At 45.7% G+C, this 17,119-nt stretch overlaps 1 long non-coding RNA gene across 1 annotated transcript in view; it reads left to right on the plus strand.

Moving 5' to 3' along the window:
• Positions 1–321: 321 nt before the first annotated feature.
• Positions 322–17,119, plus strand: part of LOC143809711 (uncharacterized) — a 58,910-nt gene continuing 42,112 nt past the window's right edge. Inside the window, exon 1 of the long non-coding RNA XR_013222411.1 lies at positions 322–406. This is a non-coding gene — a long non-coding RNA (uncharacterized LOC143809711). The remainder of the gene's footprint in view (positions 407–17,119) is intronic.

The raw sequence follows: 17,119 nt of genomic DNA on the forward strand, positions 1-17,119 counted from the left end.
TAGTCACATTAAAAAAGTGTACAAAAATAAAAAATATATAAATGTATTTGAAAACATTTTAAACGCAACGAGCTCAATGTGATTTTGGTGTCATTTTCTCAAAAAAGTTCCAGAAATAGAGCGACTGTGTGCCAGACCACTCTCCTGTACTAATTATTGCATGCCAAAAGGGGGTGCTGCTGTGTATTACTCGGTGCAGCACAGACTCCTGTTTTCCTGCCTGTCCAGGCACATATGACGTGGATGTCACTCACCATGGCCTGGCTGGTTGACTGCTGGTTGCCTGGCAACGAAGTAAGCAGCCACAGCTGGCATGGAGTGCTGGGGCAGGGAGTACACATTTACATTGGTGTTGTCAGTTAGAGAGCCAGTGGTACGGAGCTGGGCGCCAAAGATGTCAGCCAAGGTGAGTGCTGCGGACTTTCGTGACAGAAGCGTGGCCATTGGGGGTAATAGGTGGTCTGTGAGAGATACAGAAGCCGTGTGATCCCCTCCTCAGCACTGTGCCCCCCTCAGCACTGTGTGCCCCCCTCCTCAGCACTGTGTCTCCCTGCCCCTCCTCAGCACTGTATGCTCCCCTCCTCAGCACTGTGCGCCCCCCTCCTCAGCACTGTGTGACCCCCCTCCTCAACACTGTATGGTGAGTTAGTGTGGTTATGTGGAGTGGGTGTGGCTTGATACATACACACACGCATACATACACTCATCTTTATATAGAGAGATTTTAGTCAAATGCAAAAATTGCATTTTGGGGCTACGTTTTATGACATTTATTTAAAACAGTTTATTTTCATTTAATAACAAATTCCAATATGCAATATGCAACTATTTCTATGCAAAATCTCAGCAAAGTTTACCATTATACAAAGTCTTATGCACAATCAATCATATTATTCTAGCACTATGACATACTCTTTTTTTCATATATACTTGTTTGTTGCTTTTATTCATAAAACATTTACAGTTTCTTAAAAATGTGACTTGAGTAATAAAGCGTCATTATTCCAATAAACAGTATGTGTGAATGTAAGGTGAGATTTCTTGTTAGTCCTCAAATGCAAATGCTAATTTGCTGTAAATTCAAGGTTATTTTAGACAATTCGAATAATTTCTTGCATGATTGTCAAGGTATTCAAGGTTACTATGGAAACTTCAAATGGTTTGCCAAGATGTTTGAAATGTAATGATACGGCATGGGTAATCCAACTTAAAGCTGTGTTTGATATTATAATTTTGAAACATTAGATACATATAAAAACGAACAGAGCAGAATGTTCTATTCATGTGGTATTCATGTATTGAAATGGAAATGATTATACATATATATTCATATATACACTGCTCAAAAAAAATAAAGGGAGCACTAAAATACCACATCCTAGATATCTCTGAATGAAATATTCCAGTTGCAAATTTTTATTCATTGCATAGTGGAATGTGTTCAGAACAATAAAACATAACAATCATCAATGTAAATCAAAATGAATATCCCATGGAGGTCTGTATTTGGAATGGTACTCAAAATCAAAGTGGAAAATCAAATTACAGGCTGATCCAACTTCATTGGAAATGCCTCATGACAAGGAAAAGATGCTCAGTATTGTGTGTGGCCTCCACATGCCTGTATGACCTCCCTACTGTACAATGCCTGGGCATGCTCCTGATGAGGCGGCGGACGGTCTCCTGAGGGATCACCTCCCAGACCTGAACTAAAGCATCCGCCAACTCCTGGACAGTCTGTTGTGCAACGTGACATTGGAGGATGGAGCGAGAAATGATGTGCTCAATCGGATTCAGGTCTGGTGAACGGGCGGGCCAGTCCATAGCTTCAATGCCTTCATTTTGCAGGAACTGCTGACACACTCCAGCCAAATGAGGTCTGGCATTATCCTGCATTAGGAGGAACCCAGAGCCAACCGCACCAGCATATGGTCTCACAAGGGGTATGAGGATCTCATCTTGGTAATCCATGGCTGTCAGGCTACCTCTAACGAGCACGTGGAGGGCTGTGCGGCCCTCCAAAGAAATGCCACCCTACACCATTACTGACCCACTGCCAAACTGGTCATGCTGAAGGATGTTGCAGGCAGTAGATTGCTCTCCATGGCATCTCCAGACCTTGTCCCGTCTGTCACATATGCTCAGTGTGAACCTGCTTTCATCTGTGAAGAGCACAGGGCGCCAGTGGCGAATTTGCCAATCCTGGTGTTCTGTGGCAAATGCCAAGCGTCCTGCACGGTGTTGGGCTGTGAGCCCAACCCCCATCTGTGGATGTCGGCCACTCAGACCATCCTCATGGAGTCGGTTTCTAACTGCTTGTGCAAACACATGCACATTTGTGGCCTGCTGGAGGTCATTTTGCAGGGTTCTGGCACTGCTCCTCCTGTTCTTATTGGCACAAAGGCGGAGGTAGCGGTCCTGCTGCTGGGTTGTTGCCCTCCTACAGCCCCCTCCATGTCTCTTGGTGTACTGGCCTGTCTCCTGGTAGCACCTCTAGCCTCTAGACACTATGCTGACAGTCACAGCAAACCTTCTAGTGACAGCTCGTATTCATATGCCATCCTGGAGGAGCTGCACTACCTGAGCCACTTGTGTGGGTTGTAGAGTCCGTCTCATGCTACCACGATTGTGAAAGCACAATCAGCATTCAAAAGTGATCAAAACATCAGCCAGAAAGCATTGGTACTGAGATGTGGTCTGTGGTCCCCACCTGCAGAACCACTCCTTTATTGAGTGTGTCTTGATAATTGCCAATAATTTCCATCTGTTGTCTATTCAATTTGCACAACAGCATGTGAAATTGATTGTAAATCAGTGTTGCTTCCTAAGTGGACAGTTTGATTTCACAGAAGTTTGATTTGCTTGGAGTTATATTCTTTTTATGTGTTCCCTTAATTTTTTTGAGCAATATATATATATATATCTATCTATATATATATAATTGTCTAAGGTGTACTTCCGTCTTTCTGTCGGCAACTTCCGTCACGGATATTCATTCGCTGATTGGTCTTGCCAGCTGCCTGTCATGGCTGCCGCGACCAATCAGCGACGGGCACAGTCCGATTAGTCCCTCCCTACTCCCCTGCAGTCAGTGCTTGGCGCCCACTCCATACTCCCCGCAGTCACGGCTCACACAGGGTTAATGCCAGCGGTAACGGACCGCTTTATGCCGCAGGTAACTCACTCCGTTACCGCCGCTATTAACCCTGTGTGACCAAGTTTTTACTATTGAGGCTGCCTATGCAGCCTCAATAGTAAAAACAACTAATGTTAAAAACAATAATAAAAAATAACAAATCATTATATACTCACTTTCCGCCGCCTTTCCAACGCTCGGGTGACCGGTCCATGCAAGCGGCAGGTTCCAGTGCTAAGGTTGGTGTGCGACAAGGACCTGCCATGACGTCACAGTCATGTGACCACGACGTCATCACAGGCCCTGCGCGCCTGCGTGAGAAGGACCTGCCGTGACGTCACAGTCATGTGACCGCGACATCATCACACCCTCGGACCGGAAGCTGCCGCCTGAACCGAACACACAGAACTACAAGGGGCCCCTCGGAAGGTGAGTATATGTTTATTTTTCATTTTTTAACCTGTGACATATGTGGCTGGGCAATATACTACGTGGCTGGGCAACATACTACGTGGCTCTGTGCTGTATTCTACGTTGCTGTGCAATATACTATGTGGCTCTGTGCTGTATACTACGTAACTGGGCAATATACTACGTGGCTCTGTGCTGTATACTACGTCACTGTGCAATATACTACGTGGCTCTGTGCTGTATACTACGTCACTGGGCAATATACTACGTCACTGGGCAATATACTACGTAACTGGGCAATATACTACATCACTGGGCAATATACTACGTGGCTCTGTGCTGTATACTACGTCGCTGTGCAATATACTACGTGGCTCTGTGCTGTATACTACGTAACTGGGCAATATACTACATCACTGGGCAATATACTACGTCACTGGGCAATATACTACGTGGCTGTGCAATATACTACGTAACTGGGCAATATACTACGTGGCTGGGCAATATACTACGTGGCTGGGCAATATACTACATCACTGGGCAATACACTACGTCACTGGGCAATATACTACGTCACTGGGCAATATACTACGTGGACATGCATATTCTAGAATACCCAATGCATTAGAATCGGGCCACCATCTAGTATATATATATATATATATATATATATATATATATATATATATATATATATATATATATATATAATGTGGTAGATCGGCTCACTCAGCTGCTCACATAGGAAGGCGCAGACATTGCAATGCTGGTTTATTTAAAATATAGTGGGGGAAAATTATTTAGTTAGCCACCAATTGTGCAAGTTCTCCCACTTAAAAAGTATTTGGTCATTAACAAAAGTTCATTTCAGTATTTTGTTATACATCCTTTTTTGGCAATGACAGAGGTCAAATGTTTTCTGTAAGTCTTCACAAGGTTGGCACACACTGTTGGTGGTATGTTGGTCCATTCCTCCATGCAGATCTCCTCTAGAGCAGGATGTTTGGGGCCTGTCGCTGGGCAACACAGACTTTCAATTCCCTCCAAAAGTTTTCTAAGGAGTTGAAATGTGGAGTCTGGCTAGGCCCCTTCAGGACCTTCATATGCTTCTTGTGAAGCCACTCCTTCGTTGCTCTGGCAGTGTGCTTGGGATCATTATCATGCTGAAAGACCCATCCACGTTTCATTTTCAATGCCCTAGCTGATGGAAGGAGGTTTGCACTCAAAATCTCACGATACATAGCCCCATTCATTCTTTCATGTACATGGATCAGTCATCCTGGTCCCTTTGCAGAGAAACAGCCCCAAAGCATGATGTTGCCACCCCCATGCTTAACAGTAGGTATGGTGTTCTTTGGATGTAACTCAGTATTCTGTCTCCTCCAAATACGACAAGTTTTGTTTCTACCAAACAGTTCTACTTCGGTTTCATCAGACCATATGACATTCTCCCAATACTCTTCTGGATAATTCAAATGCTCTCTAGCAAACTTCAGGTGGGCCCAGACATGTGCTGGCTAAATCAAGGGGACACGTCTGGCACTGCAGGATCTGAGTCCCTAGTGGCGTAGTGTGTTACTGATGGTAGCCTTTTTTACGGTAATCCCAGCTCTATGCAGGTCATTCACTAGGTCCCTGTTGTGAATTCTGTTGTTGGGCTCCCTCCGGTGGTTATCAGTGGTAGCGCTGCTGTCTGTCCTTCACAGCAGTTATCAGGTGTGTTCACTCTGGACTGGGCTATTTATTCTGGCTTCACCCTTTAGTGAGTGCCAGTTGTCAATTGTATCTGGAGGATTCACATCTCTTCATGGTCTCTCTTACTTCCTGGTCTTTTCACCAAGATAAGTCCTGCTTGTTTTGCAGCCCACATTTTGTGGGCCTTATTGTTTAGTGCATTTCATGTTTTTTCTTGTCCAGCTTAATCTGTGTAAGGATTTATGCAGTCAAGCTGGTATCTCTGGAGAGGCAGATATACCCTTCATGTCTTTAGTTAGATGTGAAGTTTTTGTATTTTCTGTGGTGGATATTTCATAGTATTTTAATACTGACCGCATAGTACTCTGTCCTATCTTTCCTATCCAGCTAGATTGGCCTCCTTTGCTAAATTCTGTTTTCAGCCTGTGTATGTTTTTTCCTCTCCTCTCACAGTCAATATTTGTGGGGGGCTGCCTATCCTTTGGGAATTTTCTCTGAGGCGAGATAGCTTTCCCTTTTCTATCTATAGGGTTAATTAGTCCTCCGGCTGTGTCGAGGTGTCTAGGATCAGTAGGTACATCCCACGGCTACTTCTATTTGTGGTGTTAAGTCCAGGGTCTGCAGTCAGTACAGTTACCACATTCTCCAGAGTACGTCTCATGCCGTTCCTAGGCCACCAGATCATAAAAGTACAACTGGCCAACAATGAGTTAACCGCATCTCAAAAGAAGGGAAAGAAAGTGCTGAGCCATTTTTTTTCTGTACTCTGTTGTGTTTTTTTCCCTCTTACCTCTGGGTGGCTCAGGAGTTAGGCGCTGATATGGATGTTCAGGGACTTGCTTCTCATGTGGATCAACTTGCTGCTAGAGTACAGGGTATTTCTGATTATATCGTGCAGACTCCTGTTTTAGAGCCTAGAATTCCTACCCCTGATCTGTTTTTTGGGGACAGGTCTAAATTTCTGAGCTTTAAAAATAACTGTAAACTGTTTTTTGCTCTGAAGCCCCGTTCCTCTGGTGATCCCATCCAGCAGGTTAAAATTGTCATATCTCTGTTGCGTGGTGACCCCCAGGATTGGGCATTTGCCCTGGAACCTGGGAATCCGGCGTTGTTTAATGTAGACACCTTTTTTCAGGCGCTTGGGTTATTATATGATGAACCTAACTCTGTAGAGCATGCTGAGAAAACACTGTTGGCCCTGTGTCAGGGTCAAGAAGCGGCAGAATCATATTGCCAGAAATTTAGAAAATGGTCTGTGTTGACTAAATGGAATGAGGATGCTTTGGCGGCAATTTTCAGAAAGGGTCTTTCTGAATCCGTTAAAGATGTTATGGTGGGCTTCCCCACGCCTGCTGGTCTGAGTGATTCTATGTCTCTGGCCATTCAAATTGATCGGCGCTTGCGTGAGCGCAGAGTTGTGCACACTATGGCGTTGTCTTCCGAGCGGAGTCCTGAGCCTATGCAATGTGATAGGATTGTGTCTAGAGCCGAACGACAAGGATTCAGACATCAGAATGGGTTGTGTTTTTACTGCGGTGATTCTGCTCATGTTATTTCTGATTGCCCTAAGCATGTCAAGAGAATCGCTAGTTCCGTTACCATCAGTACTGTACAACCAAAATTTCTGTTATCTGTGACCCTGATCTGCTCATTATCGTCATTTTCTGTCATGGCATTTGTGGATTCGGGCGCCGCGTTAAATTTAATGGACTTAGAATTTGCCAGACGTTGTGGGTTTCCCTTGCAGCCTTTGCAGAGTCCTATCCCTTTGAGGGGCATTGATGCTACACCATTGGCTAAAAATAAACCTCAGTTTTGGACACAGCTAACCATGCGTATGGCGCCAGCCCATCAGGAAGATTGTCGTTTTCTGGTGTTGCAGAATCTGCATGATGCTATTGTGCTGGGGTTTCCATGGTTACAGGTGCATAATCCGGTGTTGGATTGGAAATCTATGTCTGTGACTAGTTGGGGTTGTCAGGGGGTTCATGATGACGTTTCTTTGATGTCAATTTCCTCCTCCCCCGCTTCTGAAGTTCCTGAGTTTTTGTCAGATTTCCAGGATGTTTTTGATGAGCCCAAGTCCAGTTCCTTTCCACCGCATAGGGACTGTGATTGTGCTATTGACTTGATTCCAGGCTGTAAGTTCCCTAAGGGCCGACTTTTCAATCTGTCTGTGCCAGAACATGCCGCCATGCGGAGTTATGTTAAGGAGTCTTTGGAGAAGGGGCATATTCGGCCATCTTCTTCTCCATTGGGAGCAGGTTTCTTTTTTGTTGCCAAGAAGGATGGCTCCTTGAGAGCCTGTATTGATTATCGCCTCTTGAATAAGATCACGGTCAAATTCTAATACCCTTTGCCTTTGCTCTCTGATTTGTTTGCTAGGATTAAGGGGGCTAGTTGGTTTACTAAGATTGATCTTCGAGGGGCATATAATCTTGTTTGTATTAAGCAGGGCGACGAATGGAAAACTGCGTTTAATACGCCTGAAGGCCATTTTGAATATCTTGTGATGCAATTCGGACTCTCTAATGCTCCATCTGTGTTTCAGTCCTTCATGCATGATATATTTCGGAATTATCTTGATAAATTCATGATTGTATATTTGGATGATATTTTGATTTTTTCGGATGATTGGGAGTCTCATGTGAAACAAGTCAGGATGGTATTTCAGATCCTTCGTGATAATTCCTTGTTTGTGAAGGGGTCTAAATGCCTCTTTGGAGTACAGAAGGTTTCTTTTTTGGGCTTCATTTTTTCTCCTTCATCTATAGAAATGGATCCGGTTAAGGTTCAGGCCATTCATGATTGGATCCAGCCCACATCCAAGAAGAGCCTTCAGAAATTTTTGGGCTTTGCTAATTTTTATCGTCGTTTCATTGCCAACTTCTCCAGTGTGGTTAAACCCCTGACCGATTTGACGAAGAAAGGCGCTGATGTGACGAATTGGTCCTCTGCGGCCGTTTCTGCCTTTCAGGAGCTTAAACGCCGATTTACTTCTGCCCCTGTGTTGCGTCAGCCGGATGTTTCTCTTCCTTTTCAGGTTGAGGTTGACGCTTCTGAGATTGGGGCAGGGGCCATTTTGTCTCAGAGGAATTCTGATGGTTCCTTGATGAAACCGTGTGCCTTCTTCTCTCGAAAGTTTTCACCTGCAGAACGCAATTATGATGTCGGTAATCGTGAGTTGTTGGCTGTGAAGTGGGCATTTGAGGAGTGGCAACATTGGCTTGAAGGGGCTAAGCACCGTATTGTGGTCTTGACCGATCATAAGAATCTGATTTACCTCGAGTCTGCCAAACGGCTGAATCCTAGACAAGCCCGATGGTCCCTGTTTTTCTCCCGTTTTGATTTTGTTGTCTCGTATCTTCCGGGTTCTAAGAATGTTAAGGCTGATGCCCTCTCTAGGAGTTTTTTGCCTGATTCCCCTGGGGTCCTTGAGCCGGTCGGCATTCTGAAGGAGGGGGTGATTCTTTCTGCCATCTCCCCTGATTTACGACGGGTTCTTCAGGAATTTCAGGCTGACAAACCTGACCGCTATCCTCTGGAGAAACTGTTTGTTCCTGATAGATGGAATAGCAAAGTGATTTCTGAGGTTCACTGTTCTGTGTTGGCTGGCCATCCTGGGATTTTTGGTACCAGAGATTTGGTTAGTAGGTCATTTTGGTGGCCTTCTTTGTCATGGGATGTGCGTTCCTTTGTGCAGTCCTGTGGGACTTGTGCGCGGGCCAAACCTTGCTGCTCACGCGCCAGTGGGTTGCTTTTGCCTTTGCCAGTCCCTGAGAGGCCTTGGACGCATATTTCTATGGATTTTATTTCGGATCTTCCGGTTTCCCAGAGGATGTCGGTTATCTGTGTGGTTTGTGACTGGTTTTCTAAGATGGTTCATTTGGTACCTTTGCCTAAATTACCTTCCTCTTCTGAGTTGGTTCCGTTGTTTTTTCAGCATGTGGTTCGTTTGCATGGCATTCCGGAGAATATTGTGCCCGACAGAGGTTGCCAGTTTGTTTCCAGGTTTTGGCGGGCCTTTTGTGCTAAGCTGGGCATTGATTTGTCTTTTTCTTCCGCATTTCATCCTCAGACAAATGGCCAAACTCAGCGAACTAACCAGACTTTGGAAACTTATTTGAGATGCTTTGTGTCTGCCGATCAGGATGATTGGGTGGCTTTCTTGCCATTGGCCGAGTTTGCCCTTAATAATCGGGCTAGTTCTGCTACCTTGGTTTCACCTTTCTTTTGCAATTCTGGGATTCATCCTTGTTTTTCTTCAGGGCAGGTTGAGCCTTCTGATTGTCCTGGGGTGGACTCTGTGGTTGACAGGTTGCAGCAAATTTGGGCTCATGTTGTGGACAATTTGGTGTTGTCTCAGGAGGAGGCTCAGCGTTTTGCTAACCGTCGGCGGCGTGTGGGTTCCCGGCTTCGGGTTGGGGATTTGGTCTGGTTGTCTTCCCGTCATGTTTCTATGAAGGTTTCTTCCCCTAAGTTCAAGCCTCGGTTTATTGGTCCTTACAGGATTTCTGAGATTATCAGTCCAGTGTCTTTTCATTTGGCCCTTCCAGCCTCTTTTTCCATCCACAATGTTTTTCATAGATCTTTGTTGCGGAAATATGTGGTACCCGTCGTTCCCTCTGTTGATCCTCCTGCCCGAGTGTTGATTGATGGGGAGTTGGAGTATGTTGTTGAGAAGATCTTGGATTCTCGTTTTTCAAGGCGGAGGCTTCAGTATCTTGTCAAGTGGAAGGGTTATGGCCAGGAGGATAATTCGTGGGTTGTTGCCTCTGATGTTCATGCTGACGATTTGGTTCGTGCCTTCCATTTGGCTCATCCTGATCGGCCTGGGGGCTCTGGTGAGGGTTCGGTGACCCCTCCTCAAGGGGGGGGGTACTGTTGTGAATTCTGTTGTTGGGCTCCCTCCGGAGGTTATCAGTGGTAGTGCTGCTGTCTGTCCTTCACAGCAGTTATCAGGTGTGTTCGCTCTGGACTGGGCTATTTATTCTGGCTTCACCCTTTAGTGAGTGCCAGTTGTCAATTGTATCTGGAGGATTCACATCTCTTCATGGTCTCTCTTGCTTCCTGGTCTTTTCACCAAGATAAGTCCTGCTTGTTTTGCAGCCCACATTTTGTGGGCCTTATTGTTTAGTGCATTTCATGTTTTTTCTTGTCCAGCTTAATCTGTGTAAGGATTTATGCAGTCAAGCTGGTATCTCTGGAGAGGCAGATATACCTTTCATGTCTTTAGTTAGATGTGAAGTTTTTGTATTTTCTGTGGTGGATATTTCATAGTATTTTAATACTGACCGCATAGTACTCTGTCCTATCTTTCCTATCCAGCTAGATTGGCCTCCTTTGCTAAATTCTGTTTTCAGCCTGTGTATGTTTTTTCCTCCCCTCTCACAGTCAATATTTGTGGGGGGCTGCCTATCCTTTGGGAATTTTCTCTGAGGCGAGATAGCCTTCCCTTTTCTATCTATAGGTTTAATTAGTCCTCCGGCTGTGTCGAAGGTAGTGTTGAGCATTCCGATACCGCAAGTATCGGGTATCGGCCGATACTTGCGGTATCGGAATTCCGATACCGAGATCCGATACTTTTGTGGTATCGGGAATCGGTATCGGGATTAATATCAATGTGTAAAAGAAAGAATTAAAATAAAAAATAGGGATATACTCACCTTTCCGGCGGCCCCTGGAATTTACCGCCGTAACCGGGAGCCGTTGTACCTAAGAATGCGCGCTTGAAGGGCCTTAGATGATGTCACGGCGCTCTGATTGGTCCGTAGCGGTCGCGTGACCGCTACGCGACCAATCACAAAGCCGTGACGTCACATAAGGTCTTTCAAGCGCTTGAAAGTCCTTAGGTGACGTCACGGCTTTGTGATTGGTCGCGTAGCGGTCACGCGACCGCTACGGACCAATCAGAGCGCCGTGACGTCATCTAAGGCCCTTCAAGCGCGCATTCTTAGGTACAACGGCTCCCGGTTACGGCGGTAAAGTCCAGGGCGCGTCAGAGGGTGAGTATAACCCTATTTTTTATTTTAATTCTTTCTTTTACACATTGATATGGATCCCAGGGCCTGAAGGAGAGTTTCCTCTCCTTCAGACCCTGGGAACCATACAGGATACCGTCCGATACTTGGTGTCCCATTGACTTGTATTGGTATCGGGTATCGGTATCGGATTAGATCCGATACTTTGCCGGTATCGGCCGATACTTTCCGATACCGATACTTTCAAGTATCGGACGGTATCGCTCAACACTAGTCGAAGGTGTCTAGGATCAGTAGGTACATCCCGCGGCTACTTCTAGTTGCGGTGTTAAGTCCAGGGTCTGCGGTCAGTACAGTTACCACATTCTCCAGAGTACGTCTCATGCCGTTCCTAGGCCACCAGATGATAACAGGTCCCCCCGTGTGGTTCTGGGATTTTTGCTCACCGTCCTTGTGATTATTTTGACCACGTCCTTGTGATTATTTTGACCCCACAGGGTAAGATCTTGCATGAAGCCCCAGATCGAGGAAGATTATCAGTGGTCTTGTATGTCTTCCATTTTCTTATTATTGCTCCCACAGTTGATTTCATCACACCAAGCTGCTTGCCTATTGCAGATTCAGTCTTCCAGCCTGGTGCAGGGCTACAATTTTGTTTCTGGTGTCCTTCGACAGCTCTTTGTTCTTCACCATAGTAGAGTTTGGAGTGTGACTGTTTCAGTTTGTGGACAGGTGTGTTGTGAACTCTATTTTTGGGCTCCCTCTAGTGGTCACAAGCGGTACTGTGTAGTGTTGTCTTTCTGCAGGTTGGCAGCATCAGCTGGTTCGTTATCCTTGGTTGGTTTCCTATTTAGCTCACCTGGATACTCAGTTCCTTGCCTGCTCTCAATGTATTCAGTGCTCTTCAGATTCCTTGTGACTACCTTGCTCCCAGTCTCTTCAAGACAAGCTAAGTTTTGTTTGTTTATTTTTTGATTATCAGCATTCATCATGTTTCTTGTCCAGCTTGCTAAAATGTGATTTCCTCGCTTGCTGGTTGCTCTAGGGGACTGAGTTTCTCCCCCCACACCGTTAGTGGGTGCGGGGGTTCTTGAAATCTCAGTGTGGATATTTTGTAAGGGTTTTTTACTGACCGCACAGCCCCCTTTTCTATTTTCTGCTATCTAGTGTTAGTGGGCCTCATTTGCTGAATCTGCTTTCACCCCTGTGTATGTGCCTTCCTCTTACCTCACCGTTATTATTTGTTGGGGGCTTCTATATCTTTGGGGATTATTTCTCTGGAGGCAAGTGAGGTCTTTCTTTCTCTCTAGGGGTAGTTAGTTCCTCAGGCTGGCTCGAGACGTCTAGGATTTTAGACACGTTCACCGGCTACCTTTAGTGTGTTGGATAGGTTCAGATTTGCGGTCAGTCCAGTTTGCCACCTCTCTAGAGCTTGTCCTATGTTTTGTTACTTAGCTGGAGTATTTTGTGATCCACAACCACTAAGGATCATAACAGTAGAGCAGGCCAAAAAGTGTTTAATGCATCGCAGAAGTGGGATAAAAAGAAGACCTGAGTACATTTTTTTTTTTCCTCCCGCTTTTCCTTTGCTGCAGTCTGTTTAGCTTCTTTCATCCCCTTGAACTCTGGGTGGTTTTGAGCTCAGCTGCAGACATGAATGTTCAGACTCTGGCTTCTAGTGTGGATCATCTTGCGGCACGGGTGCAAAGTATTCAGGATTTTGTTATTCATAGCCCTATGTCTGAACCAAAAATACCCATCCCTGAGTTGTTTTCTGGAGATAGATCTAGGTTTCTAAATTTTAAGAATAATTGTAAGTTATTTCTATCTCTGAGACCTCGTTCCTCTGGTGATTCCGCTCAGCAAGTTAAAATTGTTATCTCCTTGTTACGTGGCGACCCTCAAGATTGGGCTTTCTCTCTGGCGCCAGGAGATCCTGCATTGCTTAATGTAGATGCATTTTTTCTGGCTCTTGGACTGCTTTATGAGGAGCCTAATCTTGAGAATCAGGCAGAAAAAGCGTTGCTGGCTATCTCTCAAGGTCAGGATGAAGCAGAGGTGTATTGTCAAAAATTTCGGAAATGGTCGGTGCTTACTCAATGGAATGAGTGTGCCCTGGCTGCAAATTTCAGAGAAGGTCTTTCTGAGGCCGTTAAGAATGTTATGGTGGGGTTTCCCACCCCTACAAGTCTGAGTGATTCTATGGCTTTAGCCATTCAGGTCGATCGGCGTTTGCGGGAGCGCAAATCTGCTCATCCTTTGGCGGTATTTTCTGAACAGAGACCTGAGTCTATGCAATGTGACCGAACTCTGACCAGAATTGAGCGACAAAGTCATAGACGTCAAAATGGGTTGTGCTTTTACTGTGGTGATTCTACTCATGTTATCTCAGCATGCTCTAAATGCTTAAAAAAAATCGCTAAACCTGTCACCATTGGTACTATGCAGCCTAAATTTATTTTGTCTGTTACTTTGATTTGTTCTTTGTCGTCCTACCCGGTTATGGCTTTTGTGGATTCGGGTGCTGCCCTGAATCTGATGGATTTGTCGTTTGCCAGGCGCTGTGGTTTTGTCCTGGAGCCTTTTGAATTTCCCATTCCTCTGAGGGGAATTGATGCTACGCCATTGGCTGAGAATAAGCCTCAGTATTGGACGCAAATGACCATGTGCATGACTCCCGTACATCAGGAGGTGATTCGCTTTCTTGTTCTGCATAATTTGCATGATGTTGTCGTTTTGGGTCTGCCATGGCTGCAGGCTCATAATCCAGTTTTAGATTGGAAAGCTATGTCTGTGTCAAGTTGGGGTTGTCAGGGAATTCATGGCGATGCTCCGTTGGTGTCTATTGCTTCTTCCACTCCTTCTGAGGTCCCTGAGTTTTTGTCTGACTACCAGGATGTATTTGATGAGCCCAGGTCCAGTGCCCTGCCCCCTCATAGGGATTGTGACTGTGCAATAAATTTAATTCCTGGTAGTAAATTCCCTAAGGGACGACTTTTTAATCTGTCTATACCAGAGCATGCCGCGATGCGGAGTTATATAATGGAGTCTTTGGAGAAGGGACATATTCGCCCATCCTCTTCCCCTCTTGGTGCAGGATTTTTTTTGTGGCCAAGAAGGACGGTTCTTTGAGACCTTGTATAGATTATCGTCTTCTGAATAAAATCACAGTCAAATTTCAGTATCCTTTACCACTATTGTCTGATTTGTTTGCTCGGATTAAGGGTGCCAGTTGGTTCACCAAGATAGATCTCCGTGGTGCGTATAACCTTGTACGCATTAAGCAGGGAGATGAATGGAAAACAGCATTTAATACGCCTGAAGGCCATTTTGAGTACTTGGTGATGCCTTTTGGACTCTCTAATGCTCCTTCTGTGTTTCAGTCCTTCATGCATGACATCTTCCGAGAATATCTGGATAAATTTATGATTGTTTATCTGGATGACATTTTGGTCTTTTCTGATGATTGGGAGTCCCATGTGAAGTAGGTCAGGATGGTGTTTCAGGTCCTGCGTGCTAATGCTTTATTTGTGAAGGGCTCAAAATGCCTCTTCGGAGTACAGAAGGTCTCCTTTTTGGGTTTTATTTTTTCTCCTTCTACTGTGGAGATGGACCCAGTCAAGGTCCAGGCTATTCATGACTGGACTCAGCCCACATCTGTTAAGAGTCTTCAGAAGTTCTTGGGTTTTGCTAATTTTTACCATCGTTTCATCACTAATTTTTCTAGCGTGGTTAAACCTTTGACGGATTTGACCAAGAAGGGTTCTGATGTTACTAATTGGTCTCCTGCGGCCGTGGAGGCCTTTCGGGAGCTGAAGCACCGGTTTTCTTCAGCTCCAGTCTTATGTCAGCCAGATGTCTCTCTCCCCTTCCAGGTCGAGGTTGATGCTTCTGAGATTGGAGCAGGGGCTGTTTTGTTGCAGAGAAGCTCTGATGGCTCTGTGATGAAGCCATGTGCTTTCTTTTCAAGAAAGTTTTCGCCTGCCGAGAGGAATTATGATGTTGGTAATCGGGAGTTGTTGGCTATGAAGTGGGCATTTGAGGAGTGGCGACATTGGCTCGAAGGAGCTAAACATCGCGTGGTGGTCTTGACTGATCACAAAAATCTGATTTACCTTGAATCTGCCAAGCGCCTGAATCCTAGACAGGCTCGTTGGTCGTTGTTTTTCTCCCGTTTCAACTTCGTGGTCTCATACCTGCCTGGTTCGAAGAACGTGAAAGCTCATGCACTTTCTAGGAGTTTTGTGCCTGACTCTCCGGGAGTTTCTGAGCCGGCTGGTATTCTCAGAGAGGGAGTGATTTTGTCTGTCATTTCCCCAGATTTGCGACGAGTGCTGCAGAAATTTCAGGCGGATAGACCTGACCGTTGTCCACCAGAGAGACTGTTTGTCCCGGAGAGATGGACCAGCAGAGTTATTTCCGAGGTTCATTCTTCGGTGTTGGCGGGTCATCCTGGGATTTTTGGTACCAGAGATTTGGTGGCTAGGTCCTTCTGGTGGCCTTCCTTGTCGCGGGATGTGCGTTCCTTTGTGCAGTCTTGTGGGATTTGTGCTCGGGCTAAGCCTTGCTGTTCTCGTTCCAGCGGTTTGCTTTTGCCTTTGCCTATTCCGAAAAGGCCTTGGACGCACATTTCCATGGATTTTATTTCGGATCTTCCAGTATCTCAGAAAATGTCTGTCATCTGGGTGGTGTGTGATCGTTTTTCCAAGATGGTCCATTTGGTGCCCTTGCCTAAGTTGCCTTCTTCCTCCGATTTGGTTCCTCTATTTTTTCAGAATGTGGTTCGCTTGCACGGCATTCCTGAAAATATTGTGTCTGATAGAGGATCCCAGTTTGTGTCCAGGTTTTGGCTGACTTTTTGTGCTAAGATGGGCATTGATTTGTCTTTTTCGTCGGCCTTCCATCCTCAGACTATTGGCCAAACCGAGCGAACTAATCAGACATTGGAAACTTATTTGAGATGTTTTGTTTCTGATCAGGATGATTGGGTGACTTTTTTGCCATTGGCCGAGTTTGCCCTTAATAATCGGGCTAGTTCTGCTACTTTGGTTTCGCCTTTTTTCTGCAATTCTGGTTTCCATCCTCGTTTTTCCTCGGGTCAGGTTGAGCCTTCTGACTGTCCTGGGGTGGATTCTGTGGTGGATAGGTTGCAGCAGATTTGGAACCATGTGGTGGACAATTTGAGGTTGTCACAGGAGAAGGCTCGGCGCTTTGTCAACCGCCGCCGCGGTGTGGGTCCCCGACTTCGTGTTGGGGATTTGGTGTGGCTGTCTTCTCGGTATGTTCCTATGAAGGTCTCCTCTCCTAAATTCAAGCCTCGCTTCATCGGTCCTTATAAGATCTTGGAAATCCTTAACCCGGTGTCTTTTCGTTTGGATCTCACAGCATCGTTTGCCATTCATAATGTGTTCCATAGGTCTTTGTTGCGGAGGTATGTGGTACCTGTGGTTCCTTCTGTTGAGCCTCCTGCTCCGGTGCTGGTTGAGGGTGAATTGGAGTACGTGGTGGAGAAGATTTTGGATTCTCGTATCTCTAGACGGAGGCTTCAGTATTTGGTTCAGTGGAAGGGCTATGGTCAGGAGGATAATTCCTGGGTTGTCTCCTCTGATGTTCATGCGGCCAATTTGGTTCATGCCTTCCACACGGCTCATCCTGATCGCCCTGGGGGTCTTGATGAGGGTTCGGGGACCCCTCCTCAAGGGGGGGGTACTGTTGTGAACTCTATTTTTGGGCTCCCTCTAGTGGTCACAAGCGGTACTGTGTATTGTTGTCTTTCTGCAGGTTGGCAGCATCAGCTGGTTCGTTATCCTTGGTTGGTTTCCTATTTAGCTCACCTGGATACTCAGTTCCTTGCCTGCTCTCAATGTATTCAGTGCTCTTCAGATTCCTTGTGACT

Source organism: Ranitomeya variabilis, chromosome 2 (genome assembly GCF_051348905.1).
Source record: "Ranitomeya variabilis isolate aRanVar5 chromosome 2, aRanVar5.hap1, whole genome shotgun sequence".
In the NCBI taxonomy this organism is placed as follows: Eukaryota; Metazoa; Chordata; class Amphibia; order Anura; family Dendrobatidae; genus Ranitomeya; species Ranitomeya variabilis.